Source organism: Strix aluco, chromosome 2, assembly GCF_031877795.1.
Source record: "Strix aluco isolate bStrAlu1 chromosome 2, bStrAlu1.hap1, whole genome shotgun sequence".
Taxonomy (NCBI): Eukaryota; Metazoa; Chordata; class Aves; order Strigiformes; family Strigidae; genus Strix; species Strix aluco.
This window is the reverse complement of record NC_133932.1, coordinates 57016383-57044350: the sequence shown is the minus strand read 5'-3', so window position 1 is coordinate 57044350 and position 27968 is coordinate 57016383. Positions and strand designations below refer to the sequence as shown.

The following is a 27968-nucleotide window of genomic DNA, read 5'->3' as shown; positions in this document are numbered from 1 at the left end:
CTGGCATTGTCTCTGTCTGTCCTTCCCTCCCATAATAGAACCCCTGGCTCTGTTAAACAACATCAGCCACATTCAACAGAGTATTAGTGTGCTCAAAGATATGGGATTCCTGCAGGTAGATGAAGGAGACCAAAGTCATGCCACTCCCTCCCAAGATGGGAAGAGCGCAGCTCTTGGTTCATTCTGTGGTGCAGCAACCAACTTAGCAGTTGAGTATGTGCATACTTACTGACTGGCCAGGCAGTATGTGGCATAATGGTCTGGGTTATAGCAGAGGTTTGTGAGACTTTACAGCAGACATGGGATATGAAAGTGTAAAAAAGCAGATTACTTTAGTTCTGCTGCTTATAGAGCAACGTATTTATTCGTTATGTGGGCTGCAGTCTGGTGTGAACTTAATTCAAAGGCTGTTGCAAATGCTTATTTGCAGAAGGGGTATGAACTTACTCTTTTTAAAAATAGGCTTTTGACTGTAATTGTGAAAAGCAGATAAAGTTATAAATCCATCAGTGAACTGACTATTTTAAACCCATCTAGTCGTGTTTCCAGAGATTAGATTTTTACAAATGAGATATTTTTAGATGGATGAAATGAGCATATACCACATGCTAGAGGTGTGAAACAGCTTTATAAGTTGTAAGTTTAAAACCTTCTGTTTATGATATGATGTTTTGAAATCTAATGGTGTACAGTATTTGTCATGTAGTGTATCATTATAGAAATATAACACAGTTCTAAATGTCTGCAGAATTGCTGTGCTGAAGTAAAGAATCATCAGATAAATTTATTGTGTACCAAGCAACCAGAAAATTTATAACGATAATTAAGACTTCTTATGTAGTTAATTTCTGTAACACTTGCATAAGACTCTTTGTTACTAAGCTATGTACAAAAATGTGTATAAATTCATTTGAGATATTGGTGTGTGATGTGCAATACATAAAGACTTCTTGGTTTTTAGACCACGTTTTCACCCTAACCCACAGTAGGAATGTGGATTTTCTTTACATTTTTATTTTGTTTGTTTTCTATTGTGGCCCAACTGGTGTTTCAAAATATAGCTTGTATATAACAAAATGCCTACCTCCATCAGTATGTACATTTTGGAAATTAATTGTGATATGGTTCTCATCCAGATTGGTCCTAAGAGGGCAAACCACATCCTGGGGTGCATCAAACACAGCATAACCAACCGGGCAAAAGAGGTGATTATTCTGCTGTATTCAGTGTTGGTGCGGCCTCACCTGGAGTCCTGTGTGCAGTTCTGGGCCCCACAATTTAAGAAGGATGTGAAGGTCCTTGAATATGCTCAGAGGAGGGCAACAAAGCTGGTGAAAGGGCTAGAAAGAATGTCCTGTGAGGAATGGCTGAGGACTTTGGGCTTGTCTGGTCTGGAGAAAAGGAGCCTGAGGGGCAACCTCGTTGCTGTCTACAGCTCCCTGAGGAGAGGAAGTGGAGAGGGAGGTGCTGAGCTCTTCTCCCTGGTACCCAGTGATAGGATGTGGGGGAATGGTTCAGAGCTGCACCAGGGGAGGTTTAGACTGGACATTAGGAAGCATTTCTTTACAGAGAGGGTGGTCAAACACAGAAACAGTCTTCCTAGAGAGGTGGTTGATAACCACCAATAACATGCTTTAACTTTTGATCAGCCATGAATTGGTCAGGCAGTTGGGCTAGATGATCGTTGTAGGTCCCCTCCAACTGAAACAGTCTATTCTGTTCAGTTCAGTTCTTTAGCATTCTTTAGCTATGGAACTCCTGTTAATTTTGTTACTAGACCTGTAGAGCTTGCTATCTCATAGATCAGGCTGAACATACATCCTATAACCACACACAACACAGAAGAAAATAAAAAACTACCCAGGCATTCCTTTAGACTGGGACTTGATAGAAAGCGTGCTTTGAGTGTGGGAACGTGACAGTTCAGGCATTTTGGAACATCCACTCTTGGCAGTCAAGTCAAAGAGTTTGTTACAGTCTGTTCTTGATATTGTTTTTCCATGCATAAGAAGCTTTATGCTTCAGTAATGATAACAGTGTAAAAACTAGTGTGATAGTCTAGTACCACCTGTGTAGATGGGGCTGTTCTGCCAGAGGTGCTGCCATGTTTGTTTGTTTGTTTTAATTCAGTTGTAATCTGTTTAAAGCTTGGTCCATTTATCTGTCCCCTTGCTGTAAGCCAGCAAGTATCAAGTGGTTTGAACCACGTTATATTGGATTATAAAATCCTTCTCTTGTAATGAGGTGTTTATTCTTAGCAGTGATTACAGAAAATGTAATAGACATAAATGTATGACTTTACACAGAACAGGGGGAAAGAGTTTGTGACATGACAATATAGTGGATGACTGAACAGCTCTTTTTGTTCCATTTCAAGTGTAATAAGCAGCGCATTCTGAAAGCATGCAGATCGTCCCGCAGAAAATTTGCCAAACTTTTATTTTGGAGATGAGATTATATTGGTAACTGGAAGAGAGCTCAAGAGAAAAATTGGTTGTCCAGGATTAAGCTCACCATCTGTGGTGATGATCTTTCCTGAACTGACATGTCCAGGGTGTGACCAGCACTTGCTTTTGTTTTCTCATCATGCTGATTTAATTACCTGTATTTAGAATGAAATCCTTTAAAACTGAAAAATCATTACATTACTTTGCACCCTTTTTGAAATGCTACACCCTCAACGAGTTATTTCCCTCTTGCTAGGTATAGCAGTGAAGAAATGGTGCTTTAAGTGACGCACTGTGTGGTTGGATGGGATGTGATCCATGGATGGAATGGTTAAAACTTGAAAGCCTCCCTTCACCTGCTTTTGCTTTCTACCCATTTCTCTGAGGAATTACTAACAGGTGCTGAAGGCACAAGTGCTGCATGGCCCTGAACTCTTAATGCACAAAGAAAAGATCAAACATACTTTTTTCTTTTTTTAAAATAAAAACCACTGGAGTTGGAATTTGTTGTGACTGAGGACTAATCTGACAATACTTACTAGATTTTAAGTGAGAGTGAAATATAACTGTTAACAATCGCATCAACTGTTGTTTTTCAATCTGTTTTTCATGTCCTACCACAGGGAGGACACTAGCAGAATGAGGAGGGATCGAGAAACTATTTTAATCAAATGTTAAGCACTGTTGAGAGAGGTATGGCTGGGGGTGCTGCGCTCAGAAAGAGATACAGACACTCTTCTAAAATAAGTAAGATTATTTTCCCCTCCTTTTTTTCTTCATATCAGTGCTCATCCCATCCTCCACATCATGTTTGTTAGGCTGAAGATTTTGAAAAGATAACATTTGTTTTCTCTCCATATCAAGATCTCAGTCCCATCTGCGTTGACATTTTAGCTTTATGAGGGAGAATGCATTATGTAAAGTTTCCATTAGCCTGCAAAATATTAAGTGTTGAAAATATGAGTTGTTTTTGGTGAGTGAAGCAGAGCAAGCCACGGAGATGATTTGTACTTGTCAAAATTAGATAAAGTTGGGGTTTTTTTTAAAGTTAGACAGAGAATTTAGCCTACCATGACTTTACTTCCCTTTACCTTTGTTCAGAAAACGACATACACTGAACAAAGGCCAAGTTCTTAATAACACAAGTGAAAGCATAACTGTAATTTGTAGTTGGGAATACTGTGAGTAGCATATGTGGCCGTACATTCCTTTGGCAAGATGTTATTCACATTCTCCTTGAACATATAATTATGTATCATTGCTTAATAAGGAGAGAACTTCTTTGTCAAACATTTCTCTGTAGTGTTAAGCTTTCAAACTGCGTATTGTAACAGAATGTTTTGGAAGGTATCAGGAGATTCAACTGCTGCATTTTTTTTTTCCAATGGGTGATAACATTGCTACAGTATTAATTGTAGTCTAAAATAGGTAAAAGTATAATATGCAGTAGAGTATTTGTGCACAAGTAGTACAGGAATATAAATGAAATCTGTCTTGACATGCAATCATGATAACATTTTTCCAGCTTGTTTACAAAATGAAAGAATATCTGTCTCTGGTAGAAAATTCTATGTTTAAAGCAGTCTCCCACTATCCTTTGAAGTGTTAAATCCTCCTAGGTTTCATTTTTTTTGGCACAAGAGTAGTGGATGTTTAAGAAGCCAACAGCATTAGCTTGCACAGGAGCATTCCTGTCTTATTTTTGTTTCTAGGTCTGTTTCCTGTGTTGGGGGAAGGGGAATGAGAGCACAGCTGCTCCCAAAGTTCAAGATGAAGCTGTTTCTTTAGTGTGTTTTAAGCCTTGGTCACAGTTTCTTACTGGAAGTCTTTAAATGAGCTTTAGTCTGATCTTCAATTGCTCTTTTATAGGCATGAAATCTCCCTCCTTCTCCCCTCTTTTCCCTCACCCTCCATCCCAGTCCCCAACAACTAAACCCACTCACTAATAAAACAAAACTCCTGATTATCTGCAAAATAAATAACCAAGAGAACCCTCAGAAGCAGAGCACTTTGACGTACATGTTTCTGAGACCAAGTAGATAATTGGTTCAGCATCAGCTTGACGGAGTGATTGATCAATATTTGTTCTGAGATTTTTTTTTTCCCTTGTTTTTAAAATGCTGATACTTGCCACCACAAAAGATTGGCTGCTTTGGATACCAAAGCTGATCCAATTGAACCTTTATTTCTCAGATAAGCTGAACATCACAGAGAAGGAGAGATGAATTTTCTGCATGGTTATTTATGGTACCTCTAGTAATTCAGATGGAAGAGTAACAGCCTATTCCTCTCTTTTATTTCCTTATACATATTTCAAACAGTCTTCTATCTGAATTTTGGCATACATATTCTCCGATCAGAAACCTAATTTTTCATAGTTTTACAAACAAATTAAAGCACCTCCTTCTTCTGTTTGTTCAGTTAACATTTTTATTGGCCTGTGTTGCAATCACATGTGTATAAAAGGAATAAACGAAGCTTGCTATTGGAAGAATACTGGTGTTGCAGCTATTTTCTTTCATGCACTGGTAGGACTTTCTGTTGAGGTACCTTTGCTTATATAGACTAAAATGTTTGGGTGACAAGGAAAAGCACATATTGTTGGTTGTATTTGATTTTCCTACTTGAGAGCAGCTTGATGGTTGATATAGGAAGGGTATGTTTTGTTTAAAATGTAGACTAATGGGAAATAAAAATGTTGTTGCCTCTGAGAGGCATATGGCCTGGGAGAACAAGTACGTAGATGGAAGTTTTCAGCATGGCTCTTTCAAAATCTGAAGGTAGTTTAATCCAAAAAGAGCTGACAAAGGAGTTAATGTTGGACGCTTACTGTTGATTTAGAAAAGTTTTGGCATACCAGGAAGATAATAGAAACCTGGATGAGTGCCAGTAGTTAGTTATAAGCCTGAATACTGATCTAGGTAAAATGATGGAATAACTGGTGTAGGACTTGATTAGTAAAGGACAGAGGAAAATCACAGGATATTGCAAATGCTTGTCAGCATGAGTTTGTTAAAAATAGATCTTCTTATACTGCTACCCTTGCCATGTTGTCAAGGTGCTTATACATTGGGCTCTTGACAAAGTAGTAGTGTGAAAATACTCATTTAAACTTCTGTAAGGTGTCATGGTTTGAGCCCAGAGGGCAACTGAGCACCACACAGGTGTTTACTCACCCGTTCCCCCTCAGGAATGGGAAGGAGAAAATGAAGAAAAAGGCTGGGGAATCGAGATGAGGACAGAGAGGAGTGACTCACCCATTATGGTTCGGGGCAAAAGACAGACTCGTTAGGGGAAGAAAAAGAACATTACTTTAATTCAAACACTAACAATAACACCACTTGACAGAGTGGGACAGTGAGAAGCACTACCATATCTTAAAAAAAACACCTCCCCTCACCCCTCCCTTCTTCCCAGACTCAGTTTTGTTCCCAATGTCTCTACTTCCTCCCTGCCCACAGCGCAGGGGGCAGGGAATGGGGGGTGCAGTCAGTCCTGCCACTCCTTCCTCCTCAGGGGGAGGACTCCTTGCATTCTCCTCTGCTCTGGCATCGTGTCTTTCTCACAGGAGACAGTCCTTCATGAACTTTCTCTGGCATGAGTCCTTCCTACCGGCTACAGCCGTTCCTGTGCTGCTCCAGCATGGGTCACCCCCACGTGTTGCAGTCCTTCCAGTGCCGAACTACAACAGAACTACAACAGCGGGGACTTCTTCTCACAGAGTCCCAGCCTTCTTTGGGCACAGCCGCCTGCTCTGGTGTGAGGTCCTCCTCAGGCTGCAGGCTAATCTCTGCTCCACAGTGGACCTCCACGGGCAGCCGGGCAGCAGCCCTGCCATCTTGCCACAGGATACAAGGGAGGGGCTCTCTGCTCCGGCGCACCTCCTCCTCCTTTCTTCCACTGACCTGGTGTTCTCACAGATGTCCTCCCTGCAACTCCCAGTTCCTTCTCCCAGGTTCCCCTTCTTAAATACATTATCGCAGAGACAGCCACTGTCGCTAATTGGCTCGGCCTTGATCCAAAGGTGGGTTTGACTTGGAGTTGGGGGAGCTGCAAGAAGCTTCTCACAGGGGGCCGCTGCTATAGCCCCCTCCCCCAGTACTGCCACACACAAACCCAGCACAGTGAGGTCACTCCCTTGATGCTATTTGGCATTTTCATGAAGAAACAAGGACAATGAATGGTTAGAAGGACACTAAGTAGCTGAATCAGACCTAAAGGAGGATGAATACAGTTATATCTGAGGTCCTTGAGTACCTGTGTGTACCAGTGGGTTGCCAGTGCCCTTGTGAAAATAATCACAAAGTTTAGAGAGGATTCAAAGACTGAGAAAATAATAATGAATGGAGCAAATTGCTGAGTGACTGTGCTTGTCAAACTGGGCAAAACAAGGTCTTTGCTTTAATATAGCAAATGTAACATTGTGCAGCAAGAGACGTAGGACTTCGTTTCAGAGTAATAGACTCCATCCTGAGTAAACATCTGCAGCCAAAGGGTTGACATGATCTCAGGGGTACATGAGCTAGAAAGTTTGGGAATGGGAAGGGAGGTGATACTCTGTCTGGCACTGAAAGGACTAAGACTGGATTGTTTTCTATAGTTCTAGTGTCCATAAGTAAAGAAGAAAATAGATGAAGCTTTGAAGAAGAGTCAGAAGAATGATTAAAGGGTGGAAACAAGCCTTAAGTAAAAAGGTTCTTTGAGTTTAAGGTACTGAGCTTAACAAAAAGCTAAAAGGTGTTCTCTTTGAGCCTTCATAATGTGTAAATCTCTGAACTTCTGGTGTTTAATTCTAACTGGGAGAATAATGGAGCCCCTCTATTCTGATTCCAGTTCTGTCATGTCTTGACAGGTTTAAAAGCTTCACAAATTTTATATATAATAAGGGCTTAAGAGCATTCAGTGAAGTAGTTAAATATAATTACCTGATTCTATAGACATAGAAACTGGGATAAAGTCACATGGTTTAGTTCTTCCTCTGAATTTCTTATGGAGTACATTTACAGAAATCTCAGTGTAGGGGTATTTTCTAATTGTGTTGTCCCTCAAAATGGTTCTGTGAACTTTCCAAATTCTGGGTAATGAAGTTATTTTTTTTTAAAGAGAATTTGTTTGTTACATGAACTCTGATTTTTGTGGAATTATATTAGTACCTGTGATCCTAAAACTGAAATTCAGTGGCAACTAAGATGAAAGTGAAATCTAGGGAGTTTGATAATTATCTGATAACTGCAAAAAGTGAACAGTAGTATGCATAATAAAAATATATTAAAATACTTTATTTAATAGTCTGATGACACACATACATACCCATATATGGGTTACTTGGAAAAATCAAACAGGTGAGATTGGTATGGACTATAGCAAATTATAGAGAAAGACTGCGAAGTCAAGGTATGTGTGATAGAGTGAGGCATATTGGAAATATACCTAAAAGAACCCGTTGTTCTTCTCTTAACTTTCAAAAATGCATCCTCTTATTTATAATGGAATCAGTATATCACCCAGTATGTATATTTGTATATATAAATATATATGTTATTTCTGTGGAAATGAAAATATTTTTTCTTCTGTATTAAGACATGCCATGTGCTGATGTTGGAGAAAAGTTTTATTGCTGTTTCTTACCATTAAAATATATATTAAAGAAGAAGTAATACAACTCCTAAATTATTACTGTATATTTTGCATAAATGTTCATTATGCGCTGTCTTTTACTATATAAGTAGCAGGAGGCAAATAATGAACTAAATAATTAATGCAGTACACAGTATAGTGTTTTCAAGCAAAGTGCTTACGGTTACATAAAGCAGGAGAAATATAAGTGAAACCCAAAAATATGAAAAAAAAAAAAAAGACTGGAACCAACTGGAACCAAAGGAACAAGGCATGGAAATAAGATCTGAAAGTTGGTATGTAAGCAATTTTCATATTACTACATAAATATATATATATTTAAACAGTTTGACTAATCTTTCTCAATTTGAATTTTCTCAAGGATATCTGAGTACTCGCTATCCTATGTCAAATGAATTATTTTTCAGGTATAAACTTGTCAGCAGATGTTCCAAGGATCCAGTCTGCTTCCACCCTCATGATATGATGGGGTGTGGTGCTTCAAAACTTGGCTACTCTATACCTGGGAAGAGTGATTCAACTTTAATTAGGTCAGTCTTTTAATGTCAAAACCCTCAAGCCTTCCACTGTCCCAACAGCTGCATGACAAGAAATTAAACCCACTAATCCCATTGCTGTGTGCGTATACATGAACTCTTGGAACTTCAGTGTTGCGAGAGCTGTAAAACCAGAACTGTTTATGACACCAACAAATAAATAACACCAGGTCCTGCCTTCAGCGCCTCTTCTGAACTCTTAACAACTGAGCAAAAAAGTTCCAAGCACATTACAAATGGTAATAGTCTTTCAAATTATAAGAATATTGAGATCACATGTTTGTAAAAAGTGTTCAGCAGATGATCCAATTCAGTGCTAAAGTTTGTGGGTTCAGCCCTGCAGCCTGACATAGAAGTTGTGGCTAATTAAACCTGAATTAACTTAGCTGCTGTGTCAGAATTATGTCATTGGTCAGAGCCTTTCTAACTCATTCCAGGTGAAATGAGGCTCCTTTTTTCTTTTCTAGCCATTGTTACTTTAAAAAACAAACCCAAAATATGAAATGTACTGTAATGTCGTTGTCTAATGGGAAAATTTTCTCAGTTGTGTATAGATGGGGGATGATTGGGTGCGTAGAAGTTCTTTAGGACTTGACTGAATTTTGCTCTAAATGTTGTGTATGTTGTGCGCTTGTCACAACAGTCATTAGTATTACAGGTAATAGAGGTGGAACATGTAAATATGGCTGTGGTTGTGCAAGTCTGTTTTAAAATACCATATTCAGTTGCGTAATACTTCTGAATTAATATGACCTTTTTTTTTTTTTCCACTCAGGAGTATTTTTTTTACACCTCAATAATACAAGCAGAAAACCACCAATTTAAATTGCCATGGAGGTTCCATAGAATCTGTATCATTATTTGAAGGGAAGGGGGGAAAAAAAATCCAGAAAGGAGTCTCGTTTTTTCCTCCACATTTTTTATGTTCTTAGACCACAGCAGAGTTTTGGATGTAAATAATTCATTTGATGTTGCATGTATTTTGAAACAAAACTTCTCACATGCAGATGTGTTTTAATGTTGACAGTTATGCTTCTATCCTACTTCTGTTTAGTGCTAACCTGTCTCTTTCAGTCTGCATACTTCTGTAAGATATGTGCCGGGGGGGAAGGGTGATGTACCTACCTTCTAAACTCTTCTGTGATTCATAGCAGTATGTGAAGAAAATGGCAGGACCCAATGATACGGCATCATATATAATTGTTGTCGTCTTTGCTCTTGGTATACTTTCTCTTCCATTTTTCCTCTTCGTGTTTTCTGGGCCAAAATGTAGGTGTTACTCTAATTTTGCCCCTGTCCACTGGCTATCCTCATAGATGAAATTAATTCCTTTTCTAGAGGTCTTGAAGACTTCTATCCTAAATTTCAAGGTGCTCAGAAATTAAATCATAATATTATGCAGGATGTTATTCAGTGACTTCCTTCCCATCCTTACTTTTTTGGAAAAGCAGGGATAAGGCCAGGGGCAGTAATGCCCTCCCCCCAGCCTTTATTTTAAAATTCAAATGTTTTTTTAAACTAGATTCAGTCAGACACCAACCATGGGGAATGCTAATATTTTATTTTGTTTTTTTCTTTTATTATTAATTGCACTGTAAAGCTGGTATTTTAAAATTCAACACTAAAAATGAGACAACCAAAATACTTAATTTTCATTCAAGTTATCAGTCTCAATTATCATATTGATTGCTTTGCTTGGACCATTTCTACAGCATTAAGCATGTATGATACTAATTTAAAGTAAATTATTGAAAATACACTATGTTTTGTAATATATATCTTTCAACTTAATTTACATCGTACCTCTTAGTAATTATTTTTGCATTTCTTCCATCAAACTTCTGCAAGATATATTCTAAAAACCATTTATTTTCCTATTTATTCATGGAAAATGTTCTTACATCAAAATTTCTAACCAGTTGTACTTAAAATTATTTTAGCAGCTAAAATGATTTTTCATTTTATGGGCACTGAATAACTACTTTACATTTATGTCAGAAATAAATAATAAAAAATATTCCTGGCGTCAAAAGGTACCACACACCATCCCTCTTTATACCTTTTCCTAAAACCTATCTGCTTCCAGTATGGACTGAGATACCATGGAGCTTCTTGGTATGTTTATGAGTGCTATGGATAAGTGTTCACAAGGAAGTAAAGCTGTCCTGTGATTTCCATGTGTCTCTCATGTTAAAATGCATTACAAAGAAAAAATAGATAGTTTTGTATTATATAGTTAGCTTTCATACAGCTGTGGATGTTACTGCTGAAGACAGTACTTTAAAAAAAACCCCTGACTTCTAATTTTGTTTGTCTAGTCTCATACAAGCTATTATCTGTGCCCAGTGGATTCAACAGTGAACCATATTAATTCTGGAAATGGCTTTAAGCTGTTCATCCTTGCTGGTTGTATAGGTGCAGTTCAGTTACCAGAAATCACTAGGAAAATTATTCCTGTTTGTTCACAAATTTGTCAGCTCCTTCTAGCAGGTGGTCCTGTTAAAGCACAGAGAGCTAATGATAACAAGAGAACTTACTAAAAAATAACATAGTGTGGCAATGGTAAAGCATTGTAAACTTCTGTGTGCTACAGTTTTGTCTGTCTCCTTAGCACAAAATAAAGTCTCTCAAATGTAACTTTACTTCAGAATATGTCTGTGATGTACAACTGAATATAAAGTCATTTCCTGTAAGGTACTGACTGCTTCCTTAGAAAGTAATTTGACTTAATATCATAAAAATCTATATGATCATAGCAACGTATAAAATTTCCATAGTTATGACATGCAAAGCTAATTTTTAAATTTGAAAGTATTACTAAATGTTACATAACACAGGCCATCAGAGTCTGGCTATTACAAAAGCCTAACGCTTCCTGTAGTCTAGATACATTCATCCCAAAATGGAGAATAACATGCAGTACATTCATCCTTTCATAGTAATAGTAATAATGGCTGAACTGAAGGACTGTGCTCTCAGCACTACGGCATTGTCTGAGTGCTGAAGAGAGGTGTCAGTGGGCAAACAGGTTTAAGTGCTCGTGAAGGGCTTGATCTTTCCAGTCTTCCGATTTACCTGAAAAAAGGCTACTGCATGTGGTCATCTGCAGCTGTCTGGGACATCTTTTTGCAATCTTTTCACAAATGGGTTTTTGAATGAAGATGGTACTACCGCACCAAAAAAGAAGTATGCTTATATCAAGTTGTTTTCAATCTATGAATGCAGAAATGGGTTGGGTAAAATGATAAGCACACTAGAATGTTGTGCATGGAAATCAGTCTTACCCTCTTGGCAAATTATCCGGTGTTGCTTCTTTGCAGAAGCCGGCAGTATTGCTGTGATACAGGATGCTCCAGGCTTCCTGTGAATTTCAGCCATCCCTACAGATGGAGCAAGAAGGATGAAGGTGCCTCTCTGATTTAGCTATTATGTCTCATTTGTTCACTGACTAGAGGGAGAACAGCTGGTCTAAGCTATTTGGGAAAATGGAATTCTTACTCTTCTCTCCTATGAAAAATAACTTCCTTCATTTCTGCTCCATTATCCTCTCCCCACCAAATCCTTACCTCCTCGGGCCTGATTGCAGGCATAGGAGGGTAGACAGACAAGCCTTGAACCTGTGTTATGCCTCACCTCCATCTTCCAAATCTAGAAAGGAGGGGAAGTTGACCTTACTTCATCTGTCCTTGATCTGAAAAAAGGAACTTGGGTAGACTTTGCCATAGCAGAAGGAACAGGAGTGGTTTGAGAGGCAAGAGATGCGTGTAGATGCAATTATTTGCTGATCCAAGCTACAAGCAAATGTAAGGTTGGCGGAACAGATACCTGCTGAGAAATTTGGGGAATAATGGGGAGCTCTGCTGCACTGCGGCGTAGCCATAGTACAGCTGCAGAAGGAATGGCAGCCCTGTAACTGCTGTGTGTAGTATACATGTGCAGGAAGAGCTCAGAAATCAAAGAGGGTTAGAAGAAGTGTATTTGCACAAAAAAGAGGCTAGTTTTTAAGTCAAATATTTCTGATTTTTGAACAGAGTTAGCACTACAAGGGAAGGACTTGTGTATATACATAAAGGTAAGCACATCTTGTAGTGTTTTAACAAACCTGATTTTTTTTGTATACGATTGGTTTATTCACTGCTGATGAACTGCATTTAACTTAAGTATCTTTTCTATCTTAATGAGATCTGCTTAGGTAACATCATGCTGTTGCGATCTGCTCCTTCTACCTTTAGAATGATCAGTCAGTTACTTTTTTGATTAAGATATGCTTCACAGTTACAGTGGGGTTTTCAGCTCTAGACAAATCAAGATAGAAACAGATATGACTTAAAAAAACCGTGGAAAACCAGCTAATAATATTTGTGCCTTGCTCTTTGAAAGTCCAGTTGTCTTTTGTGGGTTGTTGTTTTGTTGTGGTTTTTTTAAAGAGGAAAAGCCTTTCAGAAGCAGGATACTCAGAACTTTTATTGGAAATATACACATTTTCTGAAATCAGAACTCTGTAACAGTGCTACGTAAAATTTCTAGGCATTTGGATCTGTTTTGAGTGTTTTAGCCAAATACATTTCAATTTATACAAGCTGCTGAAATTTATAAAATCTGTCAGTCTAATAGAAACCCCTCATTTATCTTATCCATTGGGCCAAAATTAAGATCATTTGGTAAAACAAATCTTGTTTCTAGTCCAACCTGATCTTACAAAATTTTGAGGCCTCCTAGCTTCTCCCAGTTCATTATGAAAGATAAATAAATATCATTTTGCGAGAGACCACCTATGCAAAACTCAACGGAAAATGGAAATATTTAGGGCCTATATGATAACAGTGAAAACCTGTATAGTAATGGAAAGGATTTTCACAGCAGTGACAGTGCAACAGTGGTAATATCTTAAATGTGTCAAGATAATGTTCACAATTAAACCACTTAAAAAATGTTTGTATAAGTATTGCAACTGCTAGTGCTGTTCTGTAATCTTAACAGTTATGCAAATATGTATGTGAAAGACAAAACCAAAAAGTACCGCAGATTTTTTTTTCCCCCAAGTAAAATCAGCAAGACTTAGACTTAATCAGTCCTGCTTGTGAGCACTTTACTGTCCATGGCCCCTAGCCCTGTGGATTTGTAATGCATGAGATGGCGGTGTGTGGAGAGGTGAGTTGCCGGAGGCCAGGCTGGTACAACATGTGCCGTAACTTTCACACAGGCTGTGAGGTGGCCGTCGGGAAACTTGCACGTGTGTATCTGGAACATCAGGAACATGTTGGTAACCTCAGAAGTTACAGGCTTTGTTAGAATATTCTGCAGTGTGTTTTGTAAATCCAATTTAAACCTCTGCAGAAGTGATCTGCAAAGTTGTATGGCACAGTGTTACCACAACTAAATGATAAATAACTTCAGGGGAAAAAAAAAAAAAGAAAAAAAAAAAGAAACATCATTGCCACTGTGAAGATTGGGCCTCTGGAAACCCCTACTAGCTTCAACTTTTTTCTATAGCTAAAACTTTCAACAATCTCTACCGAATCTGGAACTGTTTCATTAGGGAGTCAATATTGAGATTCCCAGCTGCAGTAAAATTGGAGGCAACACACCTTCCTCCTATCTCTAGAAAAGATATGTATCACGTTTTAATAAAAAAATAGCAGTATGAGTCACGTAAACTATTTTCCTACATCCTTGGGAGGCCATTTACTGATGCTAAGCTCTAGTTATGTGCCAGTTATGTCACCTGTTTAACTCCATTTTCCTTTTTTTTGGTGGATAATTTAGCAACAAGATATCTCGGTGAAAATAGGACAAAAAATTTCTCAAGTGAAAACAGGAATGAAGACACTTCCCAAATATTACAATGGTCTTAACTATTGTTAAGACTACAAAGGGGTTTTTTTAACACTCTCCTTCAATAGGAAGTGCTCTGTGAGACCAGGTACTGGTACTGCAGTTTTGTTTCAGAACTTTACTCATTCTGTAAGGTTTTTCTCATGCTGTTAATAGAACAGATTTGCAGGTGTGGAGGAATATATGGATAGTATAATTTTTTTCCCTTGCTACTCTAAAACTTAATATCTCACTTCCATAGTTAAGAACTTTTTATCCAGGAAAAAAATGCTCTGTCAGTTTCCCAGAAGGTAAAATAGAAATAAGCCCAATTGCAGTTCTCCGCTTTTAAGCGAATCCAAGAAAGTCTCTGAAACAAGTCAGTAATAATAGATGTGTTAGAAGAATTTGGGAATAATACTTTCATTGATCAATGATAAATAAATCCCAGAGGAGACCTCCCAGAAGCTGCCTGACCAAACTCAGCAATTAATTGATCTACACCCAATGTAAAGAATTAATTAAATTTTGATATAATTATGTTGTCAAGGGATATCAAATCAGTGATCAAGGACGTGCAAGTGACATTTAAAAATTAAATTAGTAGCCCCCCTCTTTTTCAGAGATAAAGTTCAGAGTATAATTTTGTCACTTGTACTGTTTTATTCCAATTAGAAGGTTAATTAGAGTATTTCCTTCTATTCAGATATTATAGACAGCTCCTTTTCTTTGTAGGTGTTAAATAATCTAAAAATTTGGTTGCTTGCCCCTCACAAATTTGCTCAACATACCTTATGTACATGGCAAAGCTATTTTTGCTGTTCTGGAGATGCATTAAATGTCTCCAGAGAGTAATCCATGAAAAGATCACCTACTGTGGAAGAAGCCACTGAGGACCAGGCAAAGGGAATCACTGAACAACAGAAGGTTTGGTCTCTGATCTTGGATGGAAGGTGCAGTAGCTTCCCCAGCCCTATTAGTGCAAGTTTAGGCATGCCTTGTAAGTACAGGCAGAATTTATGGACTGAAGAGGAAGACATGCCTGAGATTATGTAGTTGGAGTTTGGGTAATCCAGATTGCTTTCTTGGGGTTGAGGGTTGCGTAGCTATAATCCAGTCTAATCCTATTTTAGATGCCACTGTGGGTTTTCTTCTCCTATGTGTTTAAGGAGAGAAGAAAACTTAACCCCAGCTAACCTAGGACTGGGGTAGTGAAAGGAGGAAATGCAGATAATGATCACTGTGCCTTCCTCCCGCCAACACTGCCCTTTTTTGTGCATCACTCGAGGCTTGTAGGCTTTGAGGTGCCAACAGATTTTAGAAACATGACTGGTTGCTCTAAAAGGCTGGAAAGTTGTGGGCAAGTTCCTCCCTCCTTTGGTTGTGACTGTGAGGGAATTGCCAGCCTTTCTGGGTCAGAAGGGGAATTACTGGAGTCCGTTCTGCAGTTGCTAGTTCCCAGTTAGCTCTACAGTCCTTAGAAATTTGCCTTTGCTATGGGAGAGGGACAAGAGGTGGTGCAATCTCAGTTTGTGATTTCATGTTACCTGCTGTCACTGTAGCCTGGTGCCAAACAGGACATCCTTGTAACTATCTTGTTGATGACTTTTAACACACAAGCCCTGGTGATCACACCGCATGATGGAGAGTCCAATTAGAAGAGTTGTTACCACAGAAAGTTATTCAGGGTGTGTGTGGGAGGGAGTAGTTTTCTCTTAGACTGATTGATCTGCCTTGCACTTCTCTCCCTGCCCACTCCTCTGTGCTGCAGCCATGGGAGTTACAGGCTCCGAGGCAAGTGAGGAAGAGCCGAGCAACCAGGAGAGCGGCTGGGTCTTGTCTCAGCGGTCACAACCTCCAGTTAACTGAATTAAATGCAGAGTGAAAATCTCTTGCTTTTCAGTTCTTAAATCCTATAGCCACATCTTTTACGTGCTCTGTATGTCTCTTTGTGTTTGAGGTGGTCAGTTAACTTAGCTGAAACAGCCTTGAGCTACCCAGAGCAGTTTGGATTTTAGAACATTTGTTCAGCTTCAGCCTTGGGATTTTGGAATAGTTTGGGTTTGTGCTGCTAGCTGGAAACCTACTCTCCAGTGTATTTCCCAGTATTTTATCCAGAGTCATTTTAGATTAGGTGGCCTTCCTCTTCTGCTCTTCAGCCTTCATCGCCATCCTACGCTGTGGACTTTCCCTGGGAATTGTAGGGTAGTGGCATAGGTGTCTGCCCACAGCTCTCTGGGTGACCTTGCTCGCAGCTCCTCAGCTCCCTCAGTGGATCCTTTTCTCCTGCAGAAAGCCACGAAAGGGAACGATGGAAAGGCCCAGTCTCCCCCCCGAACTCGCAAGGCAAAAGACTGTGCTCTGTGTCTGATACCTCTCACTAATAATGATGCTTCAGATCTATTATTTATTTTTCTAGAATCTTTTAAGTAAAGTCGAGTGTGAGTATTCGGTATACTGTGTTAGCCTGAATTTTGTCTAATATGGAAGTCCTGTATTTTTGCTGAATGTGCTTTGAATACTTAAACTTTGTTTTTTCCTTCTGCCTTTTTAGTGTGTTAGGGAGAGTGGGAGGACTCAAGCTCATACTTCTAGCACGTGGTGGTATTTGTTTTTTTTTTCTTCTGAGACTGAATTAAATACTGCGATAATCAGAAGGCTATTGCTTCAAATAATAAGTTGAGGTAGTTGGGGAGAAGTGCATTAACTGTATATCTGACACATTTGTGTTTCAGTATATCCACTAATGCTGTTGTACAGTTTTTGGCCTTTTAATATTTGATAAATAATACTTAGGTTCAGTGCTGCTTTACATCACCTGGTCATACTGCAGCCAACTATGTACAAAGAAACTCATACATGGCTCCTCCACATGAAGGACAGTTGAAGAAACTGTCCAATATAGAGGTACCTGTTTTGGTCTGGCAAATTGCACAGATTGCATAGTGCTGTCTTAATTAGTCACTCTGGTACGCTGAAATGCTGAGCTTGTAATATCTCATTGCTTGTGACAAAATCATGGTGTTTAGGAGGAGGTAGAAAATGCTGAATGTGTAAACTTAGTTTGTCATCACATCAGGTGTATCAACATAAACTTCTAGTTTTTCACTCTTTTTTTGCATGCATTGCTGTTTTTCCCCTTTTGCCAAATAATTGTTAATGGGCCTTTTTCAAATTCCCTTCCTTTCATCTCCCTTGATCATCAAACTGTATTGAGAGGAACTGGTTTAGATGTTTAATCTTTTACGTCTTCATCCTTAGGTATTATAGGGCGTTACTGAATGACAAAATGAGTTAGTAACTATGGTAGCCACTGTATTGTATTCCTTGTGATGCTTAACCATACTACAAGAAAGACCTTTTTGAATTAGAGTAATTTGTTGGTATTTTCCTTGCTTTGTTAATTTTTGCCCTCTTGCTCTCCAAGTCATAGAGGAACAGTTAGTTATACTTCATATGTGAGATGGAGTGAGGACTGGCTGATGTGTGTGCTACCATCTGTGAAGGCTCACTGGGAAAAGGGGTTGCTGGAGGATGGTTCATTTCAGTGGTCTTCAGACTGTGGAAAAACACCTCTTCAGCAATCACTAGCAGCAGTAGCTGTCCAAGACTCTCTGACCTTGTTGCTGTTCCAAAAAGAAAGGAAGTGCAACAGGCTCACAGATAATTTCATTAACAATTAATTTGTGTATTACTTCTGATTTGCTTAGAACTTCTGACACAGAAAATATTATCCTTATTTGATAAGGCAGGAGTACCTTATTTTGAGCTACAGGAAGACTATACTGTCATCCCTTGCTAGAAAGTAAGTTTGTGTTCACAGCAAGTACTGCATTTGCTTATTTTATGTCATGTAAGGTCTCCTTTGAACTTGGTGTGTGTGATATTTCACAGGAACACTGGAATATTGTTATTTTTCAGAATGCACCGACAGGCAATGCAAATACTATCAGTTCTCAAAATCCCAGTTTATAGGAACATAGTATTTTCTGAAATACGCTATTTTAAAAATGATGAAGTGGTGACACAAATCAATAAAGCTAGGGGATTTTCAAAGTCTGAAACATCTCCCCTTCAGTCTTCCTGTTGCACACTGGTACTAGCTTCTGCTCAAGCCTTAGTTTTAGTGTCAGTTCTAATTCTTCTGGATTTATCTGGCAGATTTATCTCTGTCAACCACAGGATTTGTGTGCCATCTCATACTTTAGTTTCTGATGTCTGTACTTAACTGATTTGCTTCCTATCTGCCTAGTTCATCTTTTCATTTTTGGTAAAATGGGTTTATCTTGTTTTTATTGCTAAATGGAAGGAGTTGCTAAGGAATGAGATCTGGATCCTTTATTATATTTTAGCATTGTTCCTTGGAAACCTGATTATATCTTGCAAATTAGAGTAACATCTCAAAGGTAATAAATCCTGCATAGCTTGTTAAATATCCCTTTTTTTACTTCTTGATTCTTACTGAAGCAGAATGATATTCCAAACTTTGCTGAGTGTGAAGTATTCTGCTGTTGCTCTGTTAACTAGTAACTAAGCATTTGCCATGCTAGGGCAGAATTACTTTGTCTCAAAGACCTCTTTACATTCAGAGTATTATTTCATAACTGTCCATTAAATAATGGCTCTTCATTAATGATATTTAAATATTTATTGCCTTTCAAGCAGTTGTGAAAAAGCAAGGGAAATACTTTTCTAGACGAATTCAGATCTATGTCTATTAAATCTCTGTTTATCATCCATTTTCTGTTATCATCCATGGCTGATACCTGGTTTTGTTATTTGATGTGCTATAAAATTCAGTTTTGTGTCTGATGCATTGAAAATGTGCAGTATATGCGTGTAGTTTGTTACTGCTGATAACTGGATTAGAGCTTTGCTAGTAATACTTGCTTCTAAGAGTTTATGGTATAGATCCATTTGCATTTATTAAATAATTCTAATTGGTGTTTCTGACTGGGAAGTGTTTGGAGTATGTATGTATATATGTATGTATGTTTTCTCCTGTTCTGTCTTCTGAATACTTTACAGCAATGTGAGCAGTCTTCATTAATAAAGAATTTTTTTGACAGTCTCTGTTTCTTGACATTTCTTAATATTTTTCTTGCATGAAGCTCTTGTTGCTACTGACGAGACACTGAAATGGAGACAGTGCGGAAAGCTCATTGACCTAATATCAGATGCCTTTGGTTACAGTGTATTTTCATCTAGAGATCTATATGAAAACCTGGAAAATAAGTAGTGTTTTGTTTTGGTTTTTTTTTTTAGTAAAATCCCATCCCATTTCAGATTTTGGTTTCTTGCTATTGGTAATGATGCAACTGATCAGTTTAGGAAAGTAAATCTATGATGTGGTTGCCTGTGACAGGAGAGATTGAATTTAGTGACCAAAAAGGACCATTTCTTCAGCAATTCAGTGATGCTTACAATGCTTACTTGAAATTTATGCTTTTGATGGAAGCTAGAAACACTGGGCAGGAATAATCATTCCTGTTGGCAAGGAACAGAAAATCAAGGTGATGAATGAGAAGAGATGATTAAGAAGTTAGATCCCAAAAAAGATGTGTATTTAGGGAGGAAACAGGAGTGGAAATATGAGTAAACAGAGCATGCAAGCATGGACTATAAAGGAAAGAATTTCCTGCAATAAGACAATGGACCCAGGAGTATTTCCAAGCCATGAGGTGATAGCCGGGTACATATACCAGCTACCTCCTGACCTGTATTAGATAGAAACTAAACAGCACCAGCTCTTTCACCTTGATTCCCACAGCAGGGAAACCCTGGTGAAAGTGCTGGAGCTTTTGTGAGTGTGGTTGGCCCCCAGCATCAATGATGTATGGACAAGCACCTTCTGCTGCTCATTGCCAAGAGGTATGGCAATACTTAACCTAACCTCTCCCTCTGGAGCTATAGAGAGATCATGAGGCAGGGTATGCTTTGGCACAGCAATTGCTGTTCAGCTGCCTGCAGTCGTTGCTATGGGTTGTTGGCCCGAAGGGGAGTTACTTGTGAATGTAGGAACAGTGCCGACACCCCAGAGTAAACAAAACATCCCTGTGCTGCACTAGCAAAGTGAAAATTGGAAAAGTACAAAGAAGCAAGTAAATGGAGAATTATTTTTGCTCCACTGAGGGGTCTAAGATAGGTTGCCCTCTGTACATAAGCAAGCTTCCAGCAGTTACTGAAAACAGATTTGACAGCAGCATTTTTTACAATTAAATCAGAACTTCTCAGTGTTATGTAGTGAAACTGGAGGTTAAAGTTGGGAGACATGCTATTTCTTCACTTGTTGAGCTTCCTGAAAAGAAATGTGGCTTTATTACCATTATTTTTAATGTAAATTTCGGTAGTTTGAATACAGATTTTCAAACTAATAGTAGTTCATAATAACCATTATTCCTTTAAGTATTCTTTTGTCTCTAATTTCCCCTTTAAAACAAGTGTGATTGATGCAAGGTGTTTTCCTGCTGCTGAAGCATACCTAGCTGGAGCAGCAGATATACCATGTGGAGTCAGGACTCCGGGCAGCAAACTCCTCTTGTGCAGTTTCTTTAGTAATCATAACTCACGGTGGCCTAAGGTTTACTCTAATTTATACCGTTGGATATGTTTCTTAGCTCAGGGTAGTGAAAGATTGGTGGCCCAGGGGATCTCTGCCCTGACTTCCACATATTCTCGTCTGTGCTGCCAGGGAATGGCGGAGGTAGGAGAAGGCTGCCTTGTTTTGTTCAAGGTGAGCGTTTCCAGGCTTTAGCAGGGTCATTTTGCAGATAGAAGAGTTTTCAGCTGCCTGCTTGCCTTAGGTATCTGTCCATTATCTGTTATTTGAACTTCATGTCAGGATCAGGTCATATTTTGGTTTCTGCCCTCCCTGGCCCACTAGCAATTGTGGTATCCCTACTTCACTTCAGTGTTTCATGTGTATATAGAGTAGTCTCTCACTGTTCTGAAATTGTGTACTGTTGGTCCATGAAGAGTTGCCAGTTAGAGAAGATCGGTGGAAAAACCCCATGTTGTGTGTTTCAGTTTCCAAGATTCCCTGGACCCTTGGCATATAATTCATTAACAAAGCAATTGAGAGCCTGCACTCAAAGTGATGGGATAGTATTATACTGCCTTTGTCAAGGCTTGTACTAGGAAAACAGCAAACAAAGGATTAATGACTGGAAGAGGAAAACTTATGTCCTCCCCTTCTCCACCGTGGCTTGTTTTGGTTTATTTGTATGTTAAGATCAAGAAAATTACTCTTCTACAGAAAATATCTAGATGCTTCTTTTAATCTGTAGTGCATGCGATGGCTAAATATAGGAATGCACATGCAATATATATGTTGCTGTGAGACAGAGATAAGCTCTTAACTTGGCCTGATCTGAAAATAAAAGCTTTTGTGTCAGTATAGCTCTTTTGGTCAGAATCTCTATTGCTTTTTAAAAGTCTATAATCATTATGCTGCAGCCCTAATAAATATGGTGTTTACAAGTACCTCATATTTTCCTTTCCATTTGGGATTAAACCGGTCCCATATAAACACATACTGTGTCTTGATAAACAATGGTGCTGAAATATGTAAAGCAGTGCTAATTTCATATATAATATTCAAAATCTCACTCCTTTTTCTGTGAGGTTGCCTTTCTTAGTAAACTGTTGATTCTTAGATCGTGACCACTGACTGAATCTGCATTTTTCTCTCCAAATACTCTCCCTGGCTGTACTTCTGTTGTTCTGAAAAGCTAGTAAGTGATGAATGGCAGATAGTGTCTTGCAGGGCTCAGCCACCTACTGTCAGAGTAGGTCACTGGGGAAACTGGCTCTTTGCGAGACTGTCCTCTATAAATGGGCGCCACAGCAGAAAAAGGTGAAACCTGAAGTCAGTGGAGTTCTGCAGCAGCTCTGGAGAGGGATTTAGCTGACACAGACTTGATGCAAAACTGATGAAAATGTGTGGAAAGCTGAGCATCAGAGATCGCAGGTAATTCTCTGTTTCTACTTGCCCACTAAGATCTTAACCACAATACATGCACTCTTTGAGGTGAAGAAGATCCTCTTGTTATTTTGAAACTGATTATAGTTGTGACTATAATGTCACGTGGTAATACCATCACTTTAATAAGGTCTTTTGCAGGCATAGTTAGGGTCTCTGCTTGTGTGTTGCACACAAGTCAACTCATCCATTCTTTCCTTCAAACTGGACAGGGTCAACATGACTGTTAGACTGCAAATATTTTGATAAGGGCTGTTTTGACAACATGAAAAATACTTTCTGCAAAGGATAAAATAGCTGAAGATAGAAAAAAATATCTAAATTCCTTGGGACTTAAAAGGATAGAAATTTTAAACCCTTGATTAAAATTTCTACCTTACTCTGTTTCTAAGCATTTTGCTTACATCCTCTTTTCTCTGCGTCTTTGGGAGGAGGAAACTTAGAAAATGGGAATCCAAAGCTGAAAAAAAATCTATTAAAAATAATGCACTAAAAATACTCAGAGGTTTTGAAAGAAGTAATTTCAATGGAAAAAACATCATCTCACTGGTAATTGCTTTTACTTCAATAAGTTTCCCTTGAAATATTTCGGTGTTCTCTGTATGTTGAAGTGAGTGTGGGTATCCTACAGTGAAGTAATGCAGAGTGGTCTTTCTGATCTCTTTTTTTTCACATTTGCCTTTCCTAGTCTCAACCGGATTTCCACAAAAACAATACATTGATTTGTTTTTGGTTTTTTGCTGTCTTTTGCGGCTACGTTAGTATTCTAACATCGACTTAGTATCTGAGACTGGGTGGAATTGACTCAGAGCAGCATCTGGCCAGTAGTGACTAGTGCAGGTGACGTTTCAGGGAAATTGGAAATCTCTCCCTTTTAAAGCTCTTCTGTGTGTAAGTATCTTAAGTTATCTACTAATGTTTTCAGTGAACTTAATACCTGTAAGAGATGCTTTGGTGTTAATTGCACTGAATCTTAGCTCTTTCAGATGGCATGGATTGTTTTATTGTTATATTGATGTTTAGGATAATTATGATGTAGACTGCCATTAGCATCCTTGGTCATGAGGAAGGCATAGAGGTCCTGAAGTAAATAATTAGTACTTTGCATCCTTTTTCTGTTGCTCTAACTAGTTAACCTTTTCTGGCCAATATTTTTTTGAGTAGCTGTTTGACCTGTATGTCAGGTAACCGCAAACCAAAAACCTAATCCTGCAAACACCAAAGCATGGACGAAATTTGCTCAGATAAGCATTTTTACTGACATGGAGATTGCTGAGGTGAATAGTGACTCATTTGCATGTAGTAAGAAATCCATGAGTGAGATCATTGGCTCTCAGAAGTGTGAAGGTGTCAAGACAATTATGTTTTATCTTTATGTAAAGAATTCTTCAGAAGAAAGCACTCCTATGTGCCTTATCAGAAACAATAAGAATTCTCCAAAGTGTTTCTTTTCAAAGCCTTTCAGAAGTCATACTTGCAGAGCATACCTCTTCTTGTGTCTAGATTAATTTTCAGAGGTCTTGACTGGGCTGTTTAGTCTGACATACACCACAGGAGTCTATTAAATAAAATATACATAGATTAAAATTCCTATGAAATTACATTTTTTCCTTTTTTTTCTTTTTAATTTCTTTATTAGTAGATCCTACATGAGTAATATAAAATTGTATTTTAAAAAAGGTTTAGTCTTCTACACTGATACTTTATGCTTTTCATTAGATTAGCCTAGTTTAATACTCTGGCTCTCACGCACTAACAAAAAATACTGCACCATTTGGCTGGAACTATTATCAGCGGTTATTTAGGTCCAACCAATTCATCTTAGGAGTTACTCAGTTTCTAAGTAATACAAATATTTCTACTGATCTCTCAACAATGCTGTAACTTTGTATCTCACTATCCAATTTTGTGTGTTAAATATCACCTACTATATTCTGTGGAAACTTCCCTGTACTTTCACTGTATTTCCCTATACTCAGCTGTAATGCGTTCCTGAGAGGCTAGATCTACATGATGTAGAGGTTCAGCATGTTTTGGTTTCAAACTCTGTATGTGAGCAACCTTGCCAAGCGTCACCTGTGATACTAATTTAATAGGTAGTACTGAATATTTTCGCTAGGATATCATGAACGTCCTAAAAAAGATGGGAGACCTAGTTTATAGTCCACTGCTCAGTGTGTCAGTGGCCAGCTGGTTACTCTGTATGGAGAACGTCAGTGAGTATGTGTGGCATGAGTAGTTTTAGGAAATCTTAATTGACTATACTTGTTGCTTTGATGCAAAATACAAGACAGTAAACTGAAGGAAGTAATTCTGGTCTTGTGTGTTTTGCTTTTGATCTTCTGAACAAATTTAAATGTACTGTAAATTGATCAAAGTCAGGAAACTCAAGCCAAAAGTATCACTGAAGTGATGCCCCTAGCAAACCTGGTAAAATACCACTTGTAAAATTTTTTGAGTTCTCCTCTTGTAGTTTCTTACTTCCTTTTTATGGCCATTAACTACACTCTATTGTTTCTGGTTTGCAGGTTATTATCCCACCTGACATTTGCATATGCTGAGTCCTTATCCTGTGTCATACCTATACTTTCTCTCACATCATACAAATACATGTATGCTGTATTCACAAAATAAATTAATTGCAAGATACTCTTCACTGTCTTTAGAAAGGAGTGTGTCATAGATAAGCATACAGTTAGGAGCTTTAGATTCCCTGAATTTGAAGGGCGTTGGGCTCTTTAATGTAGACACAAGCTCTGTGTTGGGCCTGTGCTTTATTTTTTTATTACTCTGATGGTTCTGATATATAAGATCCTAAAGATTAAAAGGTGAAGTGGTGAGGTCAGTCAGAAGGCTTGAGTGGGACTTAGTGACTAGAAATGGAAATATTGACAATAATTGAATCTGTTGAAGTGTGTTGTGATTTTAAAAACCTGTTTCTTTCATGGTAACATCAAAAACAACCAGTGTTCAGCTATAGATAATTAAGTATTCTTGAGACATTAATTGAAAGATCAAGCACCATAAGGCAACAATGCAAACTTCCTTTAGTCTGGTAACTGTGTATCATGCCTGTTCAGTACGGGTAATTTACTGTAAATCACTTTAATTCTTGTCCTTCCTGATAACACCATACCACATTGTCAGTTTGAAACACTGCCTGCTCATTTTTGCTTGCAAACTGCAATGTTTCTTTTGCCATGTATGCATACAAAGATTTCAGTATGTATTTGTATATATCCAAACTGTATGCCTTATTTGCAAATGTATCTTGGCATATGTGTTTTTCAACTAGGAATGTGAGTGGATTTTGCTGCTAGGACTTTACAAGAGGTATATACGTTTGTATACAGATAAAAGTAATTTTTAAAACCTTCTTGAAATCATGCTGGTTTTCTGCATGGAGATTCCATATTTAGAAATAAGCAATACACTTCTATTTTACCAGTTTTATGGACTCCAAAGTTTTAATATTTAAATATTATATACTTAGATCCCAACTGCAAACATCGGGAGATAGTTGTCCTGGTTTTCAGATTACTTACTTCTTGTCGAAATAAGTCAGGCGCGCACTCAGTCAAAAGTGTGTGTATTTTATATTCCGTGTGTCATAGACCAAGAACCTAACCAGAATTGTGCCTGATATTTATTTGCAATTTCAGTGAAGCATAACCTTTTCCATTATCAAAAATGAAAGGGCCAAATTGATACACTCACATCTTGCTAATGCGTGCATGTGGCACAGAGGACAGAAAACCATCTTTACAGCCTGAGGCAAATTGTGCTACTGCAGATTAGTAAAATGCTGGGTGTTACTGCAGCTTCGTATGAGATGGGCCATCATCAGGCTTGGCAAAAGGACTGTATGATGGCTTTTTCATCCCTTCAGTTGTAAAGTGAAAGACGTGGTTAAGCAACCTTGGAGTTATTTTTGTCCCACTGCTGGGCAGTTAGCTAACTGTGAAGAGTATCTATCCCTCATTGTAACTGACTCAGCTCAGCTGACCAGCAGTAACATACTAGGTCATGTCAATTCAGTTGTTTCTGGTCCATACCTTCCTTCAGTGATGCATGAAAGTGCTCTGAAAACATATATATGTAGAAGATATATAGGTATTTAATCTGTACAAGTGATGTAGTGAGTTATATTAGTCTATAATTTCTATAAGGTAATGCTCGAGGCTTTGCACAGCTGCAGTCTTCCATTTTAGTGCAGCACTGTTATTAACATTGTCTTTTACACCACAAAGTACTAGCAGAAGTCATCCCATCTGCCTTAGATATTTGTGAGCTTTTTCCCTTACCAGTAATACAGTCATCTGTGGAGGACAGCTCATACTACAGATCTGAATGGGAAATGGTTAAGGTATACATGTGATAATGGGCAAAAAAGAGAAACCAAGTTCAAGTATAACTAGGATATTTATTTTCTGAAAAGTGGTAGTGTGTTGATTGACTAGAATGCTTGCTTTATTTACAGAAAAAGACTCCCATATCTTAGCTCAGAGGACAGTGCTGATTCTGCTAGCTGCTTGGAAGAAAAAGTATTTTTTGGAATGTGACTGCTAAACATGCATGGCATTTCTGAGCCAATTAATTGATCCTGACCTTTAAGGGAAAGTAATTCATGTTCTGTTTAGTTCTAGTAATGTTCATGTTCTGGACAAACTTTTCACAAAGATAGGTTTTTATTAGGAGTATTTGTTTCTGATTGTGAAATTAACGCTATGATGTGAATAGCTACAACACACTACCTTGTGTAGGGACCACCAAAGCTGTTTGCTTGGTACCAGTCAGCTCCTTTGTCCATCATTATTCTTTGAATTTGTGCTCCTGCATTTTTAGATTTCTTTGTCTTTTTATTGTCAACTGTCACTTTGAGTATGATCTGAATTTTAGAACAAGAAGTGCATTCAAATCATAAATTCAGAATCCTGAAAACATTTTTCAGGAGAATATATCAGTGTAAACAGGAGCTTTGGTAGAAGTGGTTATAATTGAGCAGCTTTTGCTCTGGGAACAAAGAACAAGCATGTGTAGGAGGAGGTGGCCTAACACCTAGAGGCTTGTCTAGATGGGATCACTACAAAAAGGCACTTTTGGTGCCAGCTGAGGACATGAAGATGAGAGCAAGCAGTGAGGAGGCCACCCCCATGTCAAGGTGTCTGGAGGTTTGGCGTTTCTGGGTATCTTCTGTGTGGCTCCTCAGCAGGCAAATGCAATTACATGGTAGAGGAGAGAAGTGACCATCTATAACCATCCAGTTAGAAATAGCTTTTGAGTGTAGGCACAGGCATTTGGTGTGGAGTAACAGGAGTACCCTTGTTACTGTGCACTGTGTAGTTCATCTGTTTGCTGCTAGTGTTTGGAGTTTTATATTTAGGATTAAGTATCACAAAGTCTCAGTTGCTAATTCAGCTCTGCAAGCCCCCAGTGTCTGGTCTCAGACAGGCCACGCTAGTCTTTTATCTCAATATGCAAATATTTAAAATGAGAAGAACATCTGTTAACATCATAGGATGTTGCGTAGATGATTTAATGGTTGTAGCGGTC

The 27968-nt window shown here is 38.4% G+C and overlaps 1 protein-coding gene and 1 long non-coding RNA gene across 10 annotated transcripts in view; both read left to right on the top strand.

The window, feature by feature from the left end:
- TBL1X (transducin beta like 1 X-linked) overlaps positions 1-27968 on the top strand; it is a 200912-nt gene that overhangs the window by 20171 nt on the left and 152773 nt on the right. Inside the window, exon 1 of one of the 9 annotated variants that reach the window (XM_074814863.1) lies at positions 8596-8614. The exons of 7 other annotated variants lie outside the window; for them this stretch is intronic. The gene's annotated coding sequence lies outside the window, so the exon portion shown is untranslated. Of the gene's footprint in view, positions 1-8595; positions 8615-27968 lie in introns of those variants that run through there. One more of the 9 variants, XM_074814868.1, reaches the window with a different exon arrangement.
- Positions 11939-17333, top strand: LOC141920204 (uncharacterized). Its single transcript, XR_012622253.1, has 3 exons — positions 11939-12026; positions 12652-12692; positions 16989-17333. It is a non-coding gene; the product is annotated as an uncharacterized LOC141920204 (long non-coding RNA).